At 40.5% G+C, this 19,033-nt stretch overlaps 1 protein-coding gene and 1 long non-coding RNA gene across 2 annotated transcripts in view; one reads left to right on the plus strand and one right to left on the minus strand.

Moving 5' to 3' along the window:
- The window catches only part of hs3st3l (heparan sulfate (glucosamine) 3-O-sulfotransferase 3-like), a 71,484-nt gene that overhangs the window by 14,251 nt on the left and 38,200 nt on the right, over positions 1–19,033 (plus strand). The window lies entirely within an intron of this gene.
- LOC125881033 (uncharacterized) lies at positions 3,195–5,395 on the minus strand. The gene is made up of 3 exons (XR_007448186.1): positions 5,287–5,395; positions 4,249–4,311; positions 3,195–4,049 (listed from the first exon to the last, which is right to left on the minus strand). It is a non-coding gene; the product is annotated as an uncharacterized LOC125881033 (long non-coding RNA).

Here is a 19,033-nt window from a genome sequence, read left to right on the forward strand (position 1 = left end):
GTCGATATGTGACAAGGTCGGACTGAGAATGTGTTGTCAAATGTCATATTTTTGAGGGAGGTTAGCTTACAACACATTTTCAGTCATATTTTAGGGCTGCACCAAATAGTTCACAGTTTATTTATAACATTGATATTTAAATTCTAAGTTAACATGATGTGCAACTTTTTATTTTTTGTTTTTGTATGTCTTTTTATTCTGTTTAAATCCAGTATTCCTGCACAGTTGCAGTTAAAGATTAGGCTACCGTAATATCATTAATATTATACTGTTTGTAGAATTAGATTCCGGTGGCGGCTGGGTAGAATTGTTTCTGGCTTGTGTGACAGTCAAACACATCCAGTAACTCCAGTGCGTTGTTAAGTCCAAAAGTTAAACTTTAATGGGAAAAAAAGATGTATTTGCTCCAAAATTTACAACATATCTTTATCAAACCAAATATTTTTCTTTAGTCCATATTCGCTGATGTTTGGCCTTTCAATAAAAAAGCCAAACATTTTCACTGATGTCAAAAAACTTTTTTCTCACATTGGGGCATTGTTACCTATAGATTACAGCCCCTGTCCTTTGCCCAACAAGTGTCAGACATACCAAACTTCTGCACTAGATTGTTCAGATTTTTTACTTTACTTTTTACTTTAAGCTTAAGGTTATAATTATCTAATTATTCTTTTATGATCGGAGTGGATTATCCTGCTGACTACTTATCTACATATTTATGTTGATGAAACTGATGAATTATATTCATTTAAGAAAATTGATTTAATTTAATAAAAAAGGACTAAATAGTTTAATTAACGGATCACTTTATTCAAATTGAGGATTTAGCTGGAGGATTTATTTGGTAGCAATGACTAAAAAAATGATAACAATTACAAGCTTCATTCAAAAGTTTGAGTTATAATTTCACTGTTTCCTTCCTTTTCGCATCCAGAAAGTTCAGCTAACCTTGGGTATTGTGTAAAAACAGTATGTTCATCTGACTGCTTGTTTTTCTTGACCATTCTTTTAAGTGACTTCACCACATTCACAGATTTAAGCAGTTACCGTAGTAAGTACTATGTCAATATAACTGTTATGAATTATGGCAGAATATATGAAAATAAGACCAAGGTTGTACTAAAGTAGAATTATCCTTCAGGACAACAGTTCACTTTGATATCATGCAGTCTGTGGAAGATAAGTCATAGTGCTTACACAATCAACATGACACGTATCTGGAGATGTTTTTTCTCTCCAACCTTATCATGATCAATAAAAGAGGATGAGATGTAGTGTATCTTCCTTCAAATCCTTCCTTGTCTCTCTTAGTGTGAAATAACATTTAGCTTCACTGGGGAAATTGAGATTTGCCCCTGACAGAGATCCACTAATGGCATTTGAAGTGGAGATTGGATCCGTAACAATGCTGTGATGAGCCCTGAGATGGACAGAAAGTTTCCTCCTTACTGTGTTGTCTGGGATCGATAGCTCTATCTCCTCACCCTGACCTTGGGTTGATTCCAGCATAAGAGCTGTTAGTGTTGGTCAGCTCAGCTTCTGTTACAATTAGGAGGAAGCTTTATTCGACATTGGCATAATCCTCCTCATAGAACCACAGGGGTCATGTTACACACAGCCTTTTATCTCTGTATATAGCTCGAGAGGAATCCATTAATCCATTGGTCAGCTGGAAATCCACATCTCAGGGGAGTTGGGGCTTAGAAACAAATAGATGAGGTGACAAACAGCATACGTGAGAAAAAAAAAATAGCGTGAAGTAAATAGAAATACTTTTACATTCACTTTTCAGAATCATTTATGAATTTATGAATACTACTATGGTGGTCCCAAATGTGTATTTGTTTTTGTTTTAAGACAAACAGAAAATAAAATCTTAATTATTTAACCGAACTAAAGCAAAACAAAACATTGCTGCAGACATGCTGCAACAATGGATTATGCAAAAAAAAAAAAAAAAAAAAATAATACATTACAAAATGTCCTGCCAAATGTATTAATGCTAAAAATACATATAAGATATATATTAATACAAAAGAAAAAAAATCCAAGATTCCAGGGTTCAAGCCAGCATAAAGAGTTAAAACTTGAAAGCTGCTAGGATCAAGACCTTTGACAGTTTAGGATGCCTAAATTAAATATAAACACCAGGTTTTTATGGGCAAGCTCAGTCAAAAAATTTGTACAAATGGTGATGATTTATGGCCAAATTTTGCAAAAGGCCAATTCAGCTGTTTGGATCTGGTGGCACAACCCCTTGACCAGTTTCTAAATGATTTTACACATGTGGTTCAACATTATTATTTAACATATATAATGCAAGTTTTGTAATGACTGGACAAACAATTTCTGATTTCTAGTCTAACCTGTCCATTTTTTGCATTTTTGGTGTCCCGTAGTAGATGATTTAAATGAAAATTTCAGGGTATGTTGCTGGTACCTCTTTAGGCATTTCTTGCAAGTTATGTGATGATTGACTCAAACGTTATGGAGTTAGTACCATTAATGTGCTGAGCCATGCTCTCTCTGAAGTTCATTGGTCAATATCTTTATAACTAGTCCATACCCGGGGATGTGTTACGTATAGAGGAATAAGAAATCAAAAACAGTATAATAGAGGAGATGCAAAATGAGAGCACTGTAAATGCACTGTGTAATAAATATTAATGTAAGACAAACAATGCTGCACTGAAAAAAGTATAACCTTGCTCAAATTAAAAAAAATGATGTCCAGATATCACATCTAAAATATTTGACTTCACAGAATCTAAATTGAGTCACTTGTTATGACCTGATTATTTTATGTTGATGTAAGCAATAATACTGCACTTTACCCAACCTTAAATCTTTGCCTTGATCCAAATGATTTTCTGAACATTTCAGTTGTTGAACCAAACTAATATATTGAAATTGAACCAACCTAATGTATTTACTTTTAACTAAATTAACTTGAATGCATTGACACCAGTTAATTCATTTACATATAACCAAACTATAATTTTCACATTTCATTTGACTTTACTTCAAAAATAATTTGCATTTCCCATCTTATAAACTCTATAAAAAAAGACACTTGGCCAACAGATTACTTTAAATGTATTTATTCTTCTTTAACATATGAACCATATGTAACATATTTAACATTAAAACAAATGAAGGCCAACTGCCTAATCTAAAAGAGGGCAGATATTGTCCAGTCAATATGTGAGTAACCCTGGACTATGAGATGCTGACTAAAATGATACACTGTATATCATCCCTACAGGCACTGCAAGGTGGCGAGGGGAGGAGAGAGGTGAGGATGGAGAGGAAGAGAATGGAAAGGAGTAGAAGGAGCAGATGAGAGGGGAGGAGACGGTGGAGAGGAGAGGAGAAAGGCTAGAGAGGGAGGGGAAAGGGTGGAGAAGGGAGAAGAGAAGATGAGAGAAGGGAAAACAGAGGTGGACAGGGGAGAAGATAGGGTGACTGACCAGAATCAGAAGGCCCTGGAGGTTTCCTGCCATTTTTCTCTGGATTGTTTTCTCTCAAAGAACAGGAAAAGGAGCTCTGTTTCCCACACACTCACAGAGGTTTGATATCAGTGGTTGGCTCATCCAGCTGTACTTCTTCAGAGTGATGATGTGACAATTATTCCACTTTTAAAGTCATTAACGGTGCATGACTGATGTTTTCTCCATTTATGGGTCCAGAAACTGCTGTATATGTTTGTTTTGTATGAACAACCATCAAACATACAAGAGACTTGTTCATTTTTTTTCAAATGTTGATTGATATGAATAAAAAAATCATACTCCGTGGAAAGCTGATTATTGTCACAAATGTAGCACTTGAATGAAGAGACCTTTTGTGTGGACTCCTGAGAAGGATGATTTCTAGTAAGATGTTTTTGTAGACCATTCCATGTCTTGGACGAACAGGGGCAATTTGCATGGATGCATGGGTAAGGACGGCGCCTACCGTGAAACCGATGGTCAATGCGGTAATGTTTTAGTAGCTCAGATCGTTCTGAAAATGACAGGCTGCAGTCTTTGCATTTCCACATCCGATACCTGAGAAAACAAAGGAAGTAATAGTAAATTCCCTTACAGGTGATACACTTATCTGTGTTGGTTCAATCAACAGAACTAAAAAAATAAAGTAGTCCATCTGCTGCTATGAAAATATATAGATGAGGGAGGGTCTAATATTCAAGGGTGATTTGTGAAATGGTTAAAAAAGGCAATGTGCAGTGTAGATGCAAGATGTTACCTGTTCAGGTTGGATGAAGATATAGGCTACAGCCAGGGAACTGAAGAGAGCGACCCTGTGGTTCTGAAAGCATACAAAATAAAACAAACAACTACTACTCTCTGAAGACCACATAATACAACACCAAGAAATAAACGTTTCTGGGTGGAGAGCGAGAGAGTCTGTGTTTTCTCTCCACCCAGTGACAGAGCTCAGGTGAAGCTACGTGCAGCAGAGTATGTGGGCTACTAGCCCCACAAGCTGTCCCGGATGTTAGCGAGTGCTGGCAGGTCTCTGTTTCTCTCTCTCTCTCTCTCTCTCTCTCTCTCTCTCTCTCTCAGCAGCAGCACCGCAAAGAAAAAGAAATACAGTCCGAGCGAAGCTCCGGAGCCGCGGACCGATACCTGGCCGTCACCGACAACTAAAGCCTCAACTGCTAACAAGTATGAGGGCCGTTGTGGTGAGCTAGCTCGATGCTAACTTCAGCTAGTGGTTGCGGTAGCGGTTAGCATCCGCTGCTAACACCGGCTTCCCGGCTCACCACAACGGCCCTCCTGCTCGTTAAAACATAACACTGGAGGCTCCCGTTGCCGGTGACAGCCGGGTATCGGCCCACGGCTCCAGCGCTTCACTCGAACAAAACTTCAGACTGTACCTTCAAGCAATATTTGTTTAGCCCTGGATGTAGCCTGGTTGGACTAGCGAGGGCTTACCGATTCATTGTCATAACGTTACCGGTAAATGCGTTAACCAACTCAAACGTCAGCTAGCTAATATTAGCTTGCTAACTAGCCAGCTAGTGCCAGCTACGTTCCAGGCGACCTGTAACTCGAGTAGGAAGTTAGGAATTTGACTGCAGTTCCAGTGCACTTTCACAGGTAACAGAAAAACACATGTTACGGGTTTCCTGGAACGCTACAAAGTCGTTAGTCGCGACTTGAAGTCGTAACTTAGGGGTTGAAGAGCCTGCCTGGAACGCGGCATAGCCAGCTACCAGTAGCAATTTTGACAACACAAAATACTAAAACTTTGATTATCTGCAACTGCTTTGCTACTTACATTTATTTTTGGACGAAATCCACCCAGGATGTAAATGACCGAAAGAGAGCTCTCACGTTCTGGGACTGGGACTTGAACATGTGCTCCTACTGTGCAGTGTGCAATGTGCATTCTTCTTCTTCTTTTGATTTGATTGGCGGCTGGCAACCAACTTAAAGGTGCAATACCGCCACCTACCGGACTGGAAGCAATGCACATTCACATTCGACTCAAACTAAAAATATTACCTGCAGGTCATGAAAAAAATATATACAGTACAGGCCAAAAGTTTGGACGCACCTTCTCATTCAATGCGTTTTCTTTATTTTCATGACTATTTACATTGTAGATTCTCACTGAAGGCATCAAAACTATGAATGAACACATGTGGAGTTATGTACTTAACAAAAAAAAGGTGAAATAACTGAAAACATGTTTTATATTCTAGTTTCTTCAAAATAGCCACCCTTTGCTCTGATTACTGCTTTGCACACTCTTGGCATTCTCTCCATGAGCTTCAAGAGGTAGTCACCTGAAATGGTTTTCCAACAGTCTTGAAGGAGTTCCCAGAGGTGTTTAGCACTTGTTGGCCCCTTTGCCTTCACTCTGCGGTCCAGCTCACCCCAAACCATCTCGATTGGGTTCAGGTCCGGTGACTGTGGAGGCCAGGTCATCTGCCGCAGCACTCCATCACTCTCTTGGTCAAATAGCCCTTACACAGCCTGGAGGTGTGTTTGGGGTCATTGTCCTGTTGAAAAATAAATGATCGTCCAACTAAACGCAAACCGGATGGGATGGCATGTCGCTGCAGGATGCTGTGGTAGCTATGCTGGTTCAGTGTGCCTTCAATTTTGAATAAATCCCCAACAGTGTCACCAGCAAAACACCCCCACACCATCACACCTCCTCCTCCATGCTTCACAGTGGGAACCAGGCATGTGGAATCCATCCGTTCACCTTTTCTGCGTCTCACAAAGACACAGCGGTTGGAACCAAAGATCTCAAATTTGGACTCATCAGACCAAAGCACAGATTTCCACTGGTCTAATGTCCATTCCTTGTGTTTCTTGGCCCAAACAAATCTCTTCTGCTTGTTGCCTCTCCTTAGCAGTGGTTTCCTAGCAGCTATTTGACCATGAAGGCCTGATTCGCAGTCTCCTCTTAACAGTTGTTCTAGAGATGGGTCTGCTGCTAGAACTCTGTGTGGCATTCATCTGGTCTCTGATCTGAGCTGCTGTTAACTTGCGATTTCTGAGGCTGGTGACTGGATGAACTTATCCTCAGAAGCAGAGGTGACTCTTGGTCTTCCTTTCCTGGGTCGGTCCTCATGTGTGCCAGTTTCATGTAGCGCTTGATGGTTTTTATGACTCCACTTGGGGACACATTTAAAGTTTTTGCAATTTTCCGACTGACTGACCTTCATTTCTTAAAGTAATGATGGCCACTCGTTTTTCTTTAGTTAGCTGATTGGTTCTTGCCATAATATGAATTTTAACAGTTGTCCAATAGGGCTGTCGGCTGTGTATTAACCTGACTTCTGCACAACACAACTGATGGTCCCAACCCCATTGATAAAGCAAGAAATTCCACTAATTAACCCTGATAAGGCACACCTGTGAAGTGGAAACCATTTCAGGTGACTACCTCTTGAAGCTCATGGAGAGAATGCCAAGAGTGTGCAAAGCAGTAATCAGAGCAAAGGGTGGCTATTTTGAAGAAACTAGAATATAAAACATGTTTTCAGTTATTTCACCTTTTTTTGTTAAGTACATAACTCCACATGTGTTCATTCATAGTTTTGATGCCTTCAGTGAGAATCTACAATGTAAATAGTCATGAAAATAAAGAAAACGCATTGAATGAGAAGGTGTGTCCAAACTTTTGGCCTGTACTGTATATTTTGAGAGAAATCAAAAACTTTGTTTTGGGTCCTTTGGACGTCTATTTAGTTCAGTTTAAATCAAACTTGATGTGTCAAAATGCAAAAAGAATGAGTTACACAATCAAATCAATAATTTTATCCTGTTTTCAATGACAGTTATTAGTTTGAATGAACAACTGCATGTTACACTGAAAAAAGTAATCACGTGAATATTAACAGTATTAACAGTAGAAATGTGGGAAAAATGCAAAAACGGCATCATGGCTGTCTGCACATGACCAAGATGAAAGCTTATGTGCAAGTTCAGAGAAGCAGGTCAAAGCAGTGAGCAGGAAGACGGACAGAGGTTTCTCCATTTAATAGTAGGATGCAATGAGATATCAGCAAGCTTTCCATATCTTTTTATAATGATCCACAGAAAATATGGTACAAATTGGACTTACAGTTTAGGAGATGTCAAAATTAGGACTGGGTATCGTTTGAAAAATTACGATACCAGTACCAATACCAGTACACTTAAAGTGATACCGATACCAAATGAGTACTTCATTTGCTACCCAGATGAGTAATGTTAGTAGCTAACCATTAGGCTACCTGAAGTAGTCCATCGCTGTGCTTGTGTACTGGATGGTGTATGCTCTCGAGACGCAGCTTGAACACAGTGCAGCTATTCACCCTCAAGTTGTCTCCTTGTTTGATTAGATGCTTTTTCATAATGCTATGCTACATGTGTCACCTGTTTTTCCCAAAATATTTTTTCCACATTTTAAGCACTTGCCTTTGTCAGAAGCCTCCAGCATGTAGTTCAGCCATACTTTGGACTGTTCTGGACGCATCTCGACAACATGCTCCCTGACTTGGAAATCGTCACAGAATTTTTCTATATCTGTGTACAAAAAGGATTGAATGAAGTATTTGTTTGAATAGAGCAGTTTCAATACTACTTGGTATTGGATTATTTCAGTCGATACCTTAAAGGTATTGAGTACTGATACCCAGTCCTAGTCAAAATGTGTTCTTGAAAAAATTCAAAATGGCAGAAAAAATTCGTAGTGGGACCTGTGGTACCTGTGGCTGTTTATTAGAACACATTAAGCTGCACTTGTGTGACAATTTTCAAGTCAATCAGACTTAGAGAGTGAGAGGTGTGGCCTTTCAAAGTTGAGCATTTGGGCCTTAATTGTAGCGCCCCCATCTGGCCAATTGGTGTCATTTTCCTTGAGCAGTATTTGTACACATCTTCCAGCCAATGGTAAAAATTTCATGTGTCATTTACCATCTCACAGGAATTTGTAAAAACATTTCTGGAAAAAAAAGAGAGAGAGAAAAAAAAAATAAGTCAGAGAAAAAATAACAGGGTGTCAGCCCTTCAGCCTTGAACCCCCTAATAACATCTAATGTGGTTATAGCAGGAAAGTCAGTTAATCAGTCTGCATTGATCTATGAATGAATGAATGTGGGTGATTCTTACAGTATCTGCGATCCACCATCGCTTCATACCGTATTAAATTCTTCTCCTTCAGTTTATTAAAACAGCATCGAAAGGCAGCAGGACTGATATTATGGGCTGAAATATGTGCCACTAGAAACTGAATTTGAATCACATAATTTGAAATTGAATCATTTATATTTGAATTTGAATTTCTAAACTTGAATAATTGCATTGAAAAACTTAATTTGAATCACATAATTTGAAATTGTATTGTTTAATTTGAATCATTGCATTGAAAGACTGAATCTGAATAGTATAATTTGAAATTGAATTTATTTCTATATATCTTCACATTCAGTTCTCACAATTCAAATTCAGTTCTCAAAATTCAATTTCAATTTACTGTGACAGTCATGCGGGTAGCTTAAGGATGAAAGGAGAGCAATCGAGTGCAGATACACAGGACTCCTCTTCGGCCAATCAGCACCTACGTTTTTGAGCACGTAGGAAGAAGCGCTCGCCTTGATCCATAGACCATAGACAATAGGCTTGTTAGAGATGAACTGCGCCTCGCCTGAAAAGTAGACGAGAACAGGCGGCCACAGCGGGGGGCCTTGACAAAAAGCTGCAGTGATGTCGGACAGTTTCCCAACAGTTTCCAGCACCCTTCAATCCGTACAGGATTGAATGATGTCAATTCATTAACAAAGTGATCAGACCCATATAGACTATCAGTTTGTTTTCAGTCTCCAGTTGTTTTCATTATGATAGATTAATTTATTAAAATGCTTTACAGGTGATCAGTAGTTTATGTTCATGGTTTATCCTCCATTTGATATGAATTCTCCTGTAAATCAGCATCATATCAGTTTGACCTGTCCCCTCAACTACACAGGCTGAATAAACTGTGTTTGACTATAAGGTTAATATTTTCAGAGGAAAAAAAATACAAGACAACAGCTTTCATTAAGGCTCAGTCAGATACAGTCAGGGCTTCACATCTGATGTTATTTTGAGAATCCTCACATCCCACTGATCACAAGTCTCTGTGTTGCTAAATACTTCAATAATTATACCGTCCAATATTAATATAGTACAGTAGACTCTGTATAGTTTATGATGAATGTATTCAGTCTCTGACAACTAAACTTCACCATCAGTCACACATGTATGTATGTATATATATATATATATATATAAAATGTATGTATATATACTGTGTATTGTTTTTCGGCACTACCTTGTTTTCTATAGCTGATGTAACGTGAATTACTCCTGTGTGGGATCAATAAAGTTCTTATCTTAGCCATCTGAGAAGATCAAATACATTGTTTTTCGTGCCTAACTGTTTCCCAAGTATATTATTGCGTGTGTGAATGAATAAACGAGAGGCATTAACATAAATTTCTTTGTAGAAAGGCGCTTTATGAAATTAAGTCCATTTACTTGTATTAGTTTACAGCGCAGCCTTACCACATCCAATATGGCGGCGACGTTGACGTATCCCCTAGTAGCCCCTAGTTAGGCTGACTTAGGCCTAGTCTGCCAGAGGACCCCCTATGATACACCGGGCACCTTCTCTCCTTCTCTCTCTCTCAGTCTCTCTCTCGTTATCCTATTACTGCATCTTGCTAACTTGGCCATTCTGGATGTCACTAACTCGGCTTCTTCTCCGGAGCCTTTGTGCTCCACTGTCTCTCAGGTTAACTCATATTGCAGCAGTGCCTGGATAGCGTGACGTGTGTGGTTGTGCTGCTGCCGTGGTCCTGCCAGATGCCTCCTGCTGCTGCTGTCATCATTAGTCATACTTCTACTGTTATTATACACATATGATTATTGTCACATATGTATACTGTCAGATATTAATATATACTTTCAACATATTGTACCACAGTAGCCAGAACTATAATTAAAATATTATTACTTTCATTAATGTTGTTGTAAGCTACTGTCATTACTGTCTGTCCTGCATCTCTCTCTCTCTCTCTCTGTCTCTCTCTCTCTCTCTCTTTCTGTCTCATTGTGTCGTACGGATTACTGTTAATTTATTATGCTGATCTGTTCTGTACGATATCTATTGCACATCTGTCCGTCCTGGAAGAGGGATCCCTCCTCAGTTGCTCTTCCTGAGGTTTCTACCGTTTTTTGCCCCCATTAAAGGTTTTTTTTGGGGGGAGTTTTTTCTTATCCGCTGTGAGGGTCCTAAGGGCAGAGGGATATCGTATGCTGTAAAGCCCTGTGAGAGAAATTGTGATTTGTGATATTGGGCTTCATAAATAAAATTGAAAACTGAAATTGTATCGCAGCAGCGGGCAAACCCACTTTATGCGGTGTCTACGTATATATATAGGTTCGTTCAAGATGAGCCAGGCCTGCGTAGATTTGATCACCGGCGACACACACAATGCATGCCGGTTAGTTTTGTGTCCAACTTCATCCCGACTTGCTCTGACGTATTACAAAAGTGGATGCCGGTAAAACCGCGAGAGCGAGGCGGCCGCAGCTTTTAGAGCCAGGCGTTGCAGTTGCTCTCCACTGACTGCACCGCCTGGCTCTCACCTGATCTAACAGCTGCTTGGTTAAGATATCGACTCAACAATATGACGTTTTAAATAAACTACTCATTTTTGTTGAATTTTACAGATTAAGATTGTATTTGTCTGATCTGAAGGTTTATTATGTGAACAGAAAACATGTGTGACTGATGGTGAAGTTTAGTTGTCAGAGACTGAATACATTCATCATAAACTATACAGAGTCTACTGTACTATATTAATATTGGACGGTATAATTATTGAAGTATTTAGCAACACAGAGACTTGTGATCAGTGGGATGTGAGGATTCTCAGAATAACATCAGATGTGAAGCCCTGACTGTATCTGACTGAGCCTTAATGAAAGCTGTTGTCTTGTATTTTTTTTCCTCTGAAAATATTAACCTTATAGTCAAACACAGTTTATTCAGCCTGTGTAGTTGAGGGGACAGGTCAAACTGATATGATGAACTGACAGCAGCAGCAGGAGGCATCTGGCAGGACCACGGCAGCAGCACAACCACACACGTCACGCTATCCAGGCACTGCTGCAATATGAGTTAACCTGAGAGACAGTGGAGCACAAAGGCTCCGGAGAAGAAGCCGAGTTAGTGACATCCAGAATGGCCAAGTTAGCAAGATGCAGTAATAGGATAACGAGAGAGAGACTGAGAGAGAGAGAAGGAGAGAAGGTGCCCGGTGTATCATAGGGGGTCCTCTGGCAGACTAGGCCTAAGTCAGCCTAACTAGGGGCTACTAGGGGATACGTCAACGTCGCCGCCATATTGGATGTGGTAAGGCTGCGCTGTAAACTAATACAAGTAAATGGACTTAATTTCATAAAGCGCCTTTCTACAAAGAAATTTATGTTAATGCCTCTCGTTTATTCATTCACACACGCAATAATATACTTGGGAAACAGTTAGGCACGAAAAACAATGTATTTGATCTTCTCAGATGGCTAAGATAAGAACTTTATTGATCCCACACAGGAGTAATTCACGTTACATCAGCTATAGAAAACAAGGTAGTGCCGAAAAACAATACACAGTATATATACATACATTTTATATATATATATATATATATATATATATATATATACATACATACATGTGTGACTGATGGTGAAGTTTAGTTGTCAGAGACTGAATACATTCATCATAAACTATACAGAGTCTACTGTACTATATTAATATTGGACGGTATAATTATTGAAGTATTTAGCAACACAGAGACTTGTGATCAGTGGGATGTGAGGATTCTCAAAATAACATCAGATGTGAAGCCCTGACTGTATCTGACTGAGCCTTAATGAAAGCTGTTGTCTTGTATTTTTTTTCCTCTGAAAATATTAACCTTATAGTCAAACACAGTTTATTCAGCCTGTGTAGTTGAGGGGACAGGTCAAACTGATATGATGCTGATTTACAGGAGAATTCATATCAAATGGAGGATAAACCATGAACATAAACTACTGATCACCTGTAAAGCATTTTAATAAATTAATCTATCATAATGAAAACAACTGGAGACTGAAAACAAACTGATAGTCTATATGGGTCTGATCACTTTTTTAATGAATTGACATCATTCCAGACAGGATATGTGTGTGTCTGTGACTTCCTGTATGGACTGAAGGCTGCTGGAAACTGTCGGGATACTTTCCGACATCACCGCAGCTTTTTGTCAAAGCCCCCTGCTGCGGGTGCCTGCTCTCATCTACTTTTCGGGCAAGGCGCAGTTCATCACGAACGAGCCTATTGCCTATGGATCAAGGCGAGCGCTTCTTCCTACGTGCTCAAAAACGTAGGTGCTGATTGGCCGAAGAGGAGTCCTGTGTATCTGCTTTCGATTGCTCTTCCTTCATCCTTAAACTACCCGGATGTCTGTCACAGTAAATCAAAATTGAATTTTGAGAACTGAATTTGAATTGTGAGAACTGAATGTGAAGATATATAGAAATAAATTCAATTTCAAATTATACTATTCAGATTCAGTTTTTCAATGCAATGAGTCAAATTAAACAATACAATTTCAAATTATGTGATTCAAATTCAGTTTTTCAATGCAATTATTCAAGTTTAGAAATTCAAATTCAAATATAAATGATTCAATTTCAAATTATGTGATTCAAATTCAGATTTTCAATGCAGTTATTCAAGTTTAGAAATTCAAATTCAAATATAAATGATTCAAATTCAGTTTCTGGTGGCACAAAAATTTAGCCCATATGATATGCGCAGTGCTGTTATACAAGGCAGTTACACACGACTGCTTCCCTGTTTAACTTCATTTAATAACCTCAAAAGGACACCAGGCAGCTAATGACATCTATACACATCAGACCAGTCAGTTATACCTTCATTCTTGAAACACATTACATAAGAATCATTGCTACTACACTCCGTCTGTCTTTGTATGCAGATTTGTGGTGATTTGTGTTCATGTCATGACACTCTGAACCAACCATACATTTCCTGAGGTAAAGCTTTCTGTTCGCAGAGATTGTTATCACGTTTTAATGGTGGCACAGCTGTTTCCAGGCTATGAGACCAGTGAGTGACTGACTGACAGAGGAGTTACTAATCAGCATACTTGCTCATCTACACTGTATTAACCTTCAACAAGCCCTTTGCAAGGTGCAATACTGCAGAAGGTGTGAATGGAGACTGAACATCTTCCTCAGGAGACTGCAAAAGTTTCACAAGGACGTATTTCTTTTTTTTTTTCACTCATGTTTTATTTTCCCTCCCCCGTGTCCCCTTATGAATTGCTTAGCTTTTTGCTGAAAGATGGCATGCCAGGTGGATGGTAAAAAAAAAATGGGGAGATAAAGTAGAGGTGAGTGTTTTTAGTGTTTAGGGGGTAGTGTTACTGTAATCTGACATCTCTTCTGACCTTTGCTCTAACCCATCGGAGCTGAGCTTGTGTGTGTGTTTGTGTGTAAAGGCTGACTTCTTCAGTTCTGTCATGATGGAGACCATTATGTCCTGCAGACAGAAGGGCAGGTTGTATTTTGTTCTTGAAGCAGACAACAGCAATATTTATCAATATATTATTGACTCCAACTTTCTGGAATGGCCTTAACCTGATACAGTGGGTTGCATTGTCAGTGTTGTTGCTCCTGTTCAATTCCAAGAAGTCCCTTTTTTTTTTTTTTTTTTTTAAATGATAGAGAACAACAGCACACGCATGAAACAAGGCAGTGAAAAGCTTTATTTTTTGGTGGTGGACAGTTATATATATGTTCATTCAACAAGTAGGCCTATTTACAAATTTATTATTCGACACGGTGGCTCAAACTGCTGGAGTGTAAACTAAAAAAATTTAAATTGACAAACACACACACACACACACATATATATATATATATATATGTGTGTGTCAATTTAAATGTGTGTGTATATGACTTGTTTTTGTTGTGCGATTGTGAAGCTCCTCACTTTCACAGGAACTGAAAATAAGAGGAAAATGTGTTTTTCATTGCATATGTGGGAAAGTGCAGTAATTTCTTCCACAGAAACCTCTGCTCGTCCTCCTCCTTGGTAGCGTTAGACATGATCTGGTTTTTTTTCAAGCATCGCAGTACAATAGTATGCAATCGAGAGTGCTAAAATAGCTGTGCTCGACTCGCTTAACCTGTGCATTGTCAACACAGAGCACTCCAGGTTCGCTTTGCCCTTTACCATTGTACTTTAGCCATCTAGAGCACATGCTATTGCACTGGAACACTCCAAAAAACAAAAAGACAAAGACATACCTGCTGGCAATGTTAGCAAAGAGGAAAACAAGGACTAGTTTGGTCCTTGGAAGAAACTACTGCACTTCTGTAGATATGGAACGATGAACATCAAACAACAATAGTGTATAACACAAAGAAAGGCTAAGCAAAAGTAAAAAAAACAACAACATCAAAAGTTCACACTATTTACCACCTCTCTCTCTCTCTCTCTCTCTCTCTCTCTCTCTCTCTCTCTCTGTATCTCTCTTCCTCTCCATCCATGTAATTACTGTTTTAACACAAAGAGACGGCTGAAATGACTCTGTCTTTTCAGTCTTAGCTGCTTTGATGGCACTGATTCATTTGCAATTCGTATTTAACTTGTTAAGAGAGGCTTTTAAATTCTTACCCATACAGTGGTAATTTGTCCTGCCGAGACACAGCACATGGTGTTACTTTTATTTTTGTGTTTGTACAATGGATAAAATTACCATGCAAATCACAACATCGCTGCCAATTGATTTAATTTTCAATGTACTGTAATTTGCAGCAAACACTGGTAGGCAGATTTCCTGATGAATCAGAGTTATTAATCTGCAGAGGGGGGAGAAACAAATATTTTATATTTTTAATATTTTTTGACATGATTTTACTCTACAAAACATGCTGAAGTGTAAAGTGATTACAGCTATGAGAGCAGATTCAATTTTGGCTGCCAAGCTGAGCTTTGTCTGTTATGTGTGTAACAGGGGTTCAGATGTAGTCTGTCCTGTTCCTGCACTGTACTGGAGGTGATCACCATAAGGCCCAGACGGGTGGGGCTATCTGGCTCTCATTAAGGACATCCCTTGGGGCTTGGGAAGCATTGGGGGGGCTCTATGATGGATGTCCCCTGGAAGTGGACAGGGTACAGCAATGGGTCGACCCCTTAATAAGAAAATGGATGAGTGGTTCCCCAATAACACACACAATAACACAGTCATGCATGCATACAGACACAAATACACACTCAAATTTCATATCTGACACATAAAGAAGCAGTCACGTGTTTATAATGAACATTGTCAGTACTCTGCTCTTTGATTGGTTTCCTTCTTGGATCCTCCATCAAAGATAAACAGACCAGATTTTACATGTTTGATCCATCACTCTCTCAAATCCCCAGTCCTTTGCTACATTTTTCCTGTTGTACATGTGATGAACATTTCAAATGCTGCACACACACACACACACACACACACACAGTCACACAGTCACACAGCATGCTACTGATGGGGCTCCAGAGGGTCCTGGCTCCCCCAGTCTCCACCTGCCGTTCTTGTTCCCAGCTGAGACCCAGCGCTGCATTACCATTCTCAGTCCATCCCCTTACATTTACACACAATCCCCACTGTTGTACACCATCTACACCCACCTACGCATAGCTACCCTAAGCCCCCATAGGATCAGTAGCCAGTGGCCTTGGCTGGCCCAAGGGTATTCATCAGGGAGGCCTGCTGAAAAATTGAGAAATGGATGACAAAAGAGAGGTTCCTCAAAGGCAAACGGAGGCTTATTTTGAGCTGCTGGATAATCCCTGTGTTCATCATACTGGATATTTGATCTTACACTCAGTGGGAAATGAGCGGTGTAAGGATGTTATGCTAAAATAGGGCTTTTAAACTGCCACTCAATTGAGCTATATTTTTTTTTGGTGGTGGTGGTGGGGGGTAAGTAACATGTACTTAACAGTACATGTTAAGTACATGCCACTTAACATGTACTGTTCATGTTAAGTGGCAGTAATTTACTGCTCTCTAAAATAGCTAAGGTGGAAGTAGCATGATATTTGTGATATTGTTGCAAAACATATTTGGGAGGCAAATGGGGTGCAAAGTTGGGTTGACATATCAAGTGACTTTGATTGGAGAAACTGTGGTTTGTGTCACATCTCCTACCAAAAAATCAACACTGGTTACTTTTATGGTTACTTCTAACTGTTACAATTATGTATTCCTACCCATGTCCATGACCAAAAGCCTTCCCTGACCTCAACCAAATGGGTTCAGTTGCCTGTAGTTCAGCATTGAATAGAATATTGAATATTTAGACAGCAGATCTTAACTTGTTTTTGGAACTGCCATATGGGCATCTAAGGAAAACACTGACAAGCAGTCCATTTGTTGTTTTTATATGAAAACTTGACTACACACATGAAATTCAGCTATCAGACAGTGGCTTTTCTTTTTCTTCTATTAGATGGGCATAAGATATTTTATGTAATACTTTAGGTTTGGAGTCGTCTAGTGGTCAAGCAGAGATAGTCATTTTGAAATTTTCAACACTAAGCAGCATTCAGACAGATAGTAAAGGTAAAAAAGGCAAGTGCAGTCAGTTAGCTTTAAGTGTTTCAGTGAGTGTGCTCAGTTAAGAGTAAACTGAACGGATGGTTACTTTGTAACCCAGGTTCTCCACCCTACACATTCCACATGTATGGGGACTGACCCCCATGGGGACAGCTGACATGGATACTCTTTAAGACACACCACCTGTGGTGGCCATGCAGTGATTGGCCAGCTGTGGCTATATAAGCCACCCACTGCATGGCCTCATTGGTTAATTTCATTGGAACGTGTTTCTGAGCAGCCTTTTCGCTAGAGAGAGTCTCTCCACTCAGAGAACCTGGGTTACAAAGTAACCATCCATTCTCTATCAAGACTATCTCTCCACCCTACATACATATTGTACGGGGACTCTGTAAGACACACCGCAAGGAAACCAAGCAGACACAGCTGCTCCTGCGGTAGTGGTCCATAAGGCCCATGATGTGGCCATAGCCGGAGTAGAATGCGCACGGACCCCTGTTAGGGTCGGCCTGCCGGACTTCTCATACACCCTCTGGATTGCATCCACAATCCAGTGGGAGAGTCTCTACTTGAAGACTGGTTGCCCGAGGCAGCTAGGTTTAAAGCTGACAAAAAGCTGGTCCGTCTTCCTATGGATCCCTGTCTGCTGAAGATACACTGTCAGAGCCCTGACGGGGCACAACAGTGTCTGGCTATCCCCTGCTGCTTCACCATCCTGAGGAGGGTGGTAGGGAGCAGCTCGAAGGGCTGACCAGTGTGGGAGTCGGGCCATACCTTAGGGTGAAATGCAGGGTTTGGATGCAACAACACCCAAGCACTACCAGGCAAAAAGCGACAGCACCCTTCATGGACTGAAAGGGCATGGAGTTCGCCTATTCTTTTAGCTGACACGATTGCAAGCAAGAGTGCAGTCTTTAAGGAAAGCCATATCAGCTCAACTTCCTCCAGGGACTGAAATGGCTCATTCTGTAAGGCAGACAGCAACACCTCCAAATCCCATTGGGTGACAGCTGGCCTTCTTTGACATGGTGTAACCCTATGGGCCCCTTTGAGGAACTGAGCAATGAGGTCGCAACACTATTCTGCCAGTCAGCCTGCCTCGAGTTGCACCATGCTTGAAAAACTCCCCAACGTTACGAATATGCAGCACTGGTTGATGGTGCCCGGGCTTTCTGCAGAGTGCTAACCACAGATTAGGGTAACCCCATGGCTAGAAACTCGTTCCTCTCAGGGGCCACACCCAGAGCCTGAGCCCCTGGGGAAAGGGATGGAGAATAATCCCGTGGGCCTGGGACAGAAGGTCCCTCTGAACCGGGAACTTACATGGACTGCAGGAGGGCTGCAATCTCCAAGAACCAAATCATCTGGGGCCAGTTGGGGGCCACCAGAATGAGACTCACTTCTTCCAACCGAACTCTCTGCAGAAATTGGTGCAGGAGGCTAAAAGGAGGGGAGGCCTATTGTAGGCCTTGAAGCCACTGGTGCGCCATTGCATCTGTGCCCAGGCGAGGACTGTCTCTTCCTATGGAAAAAAAGATGGGACAGTGAGCTGTTTCCCTGGAGGCAAAAAGATTGGCTACGGCTGTACCAAAGCTTACAACCTCTGGATGGAGCCTCCATTCTCAGGGAAGAGGTCCTCTCTGGGAGAGCTGATCTGCTGCAAGATTCACCTGACCTGGTACGTGCATTGCTCTTACGGCGTTGAACCGTGGATATGCCCACTCCCATTTTGACTGGGCCAGTCTGCACAGGCGTGGGGAGCCCAGGCCTCCCTGCCTGTTTATGTATGCAGCTGCTGCCTTACTGTCTGTGCAGACCAGCACATGGCAATTCCTCAGCTCCACTAGGAAG

The sequence above is a fragment of the Epinephelus fuscoguttatus genome, linkage group LG20, assembly GCF_011397635.1.
Source record: "Epinephelus fuscoguttatus linkage group LG20, E.fuscoguttatus.final_Chr_v1".
Lineage (NCBI taxonomy): Eukaryota > Metazoa > Chordata > Actinopteri > Perciformes > Serranidae > Epinephelus > Epinephelus fuscoguttatus.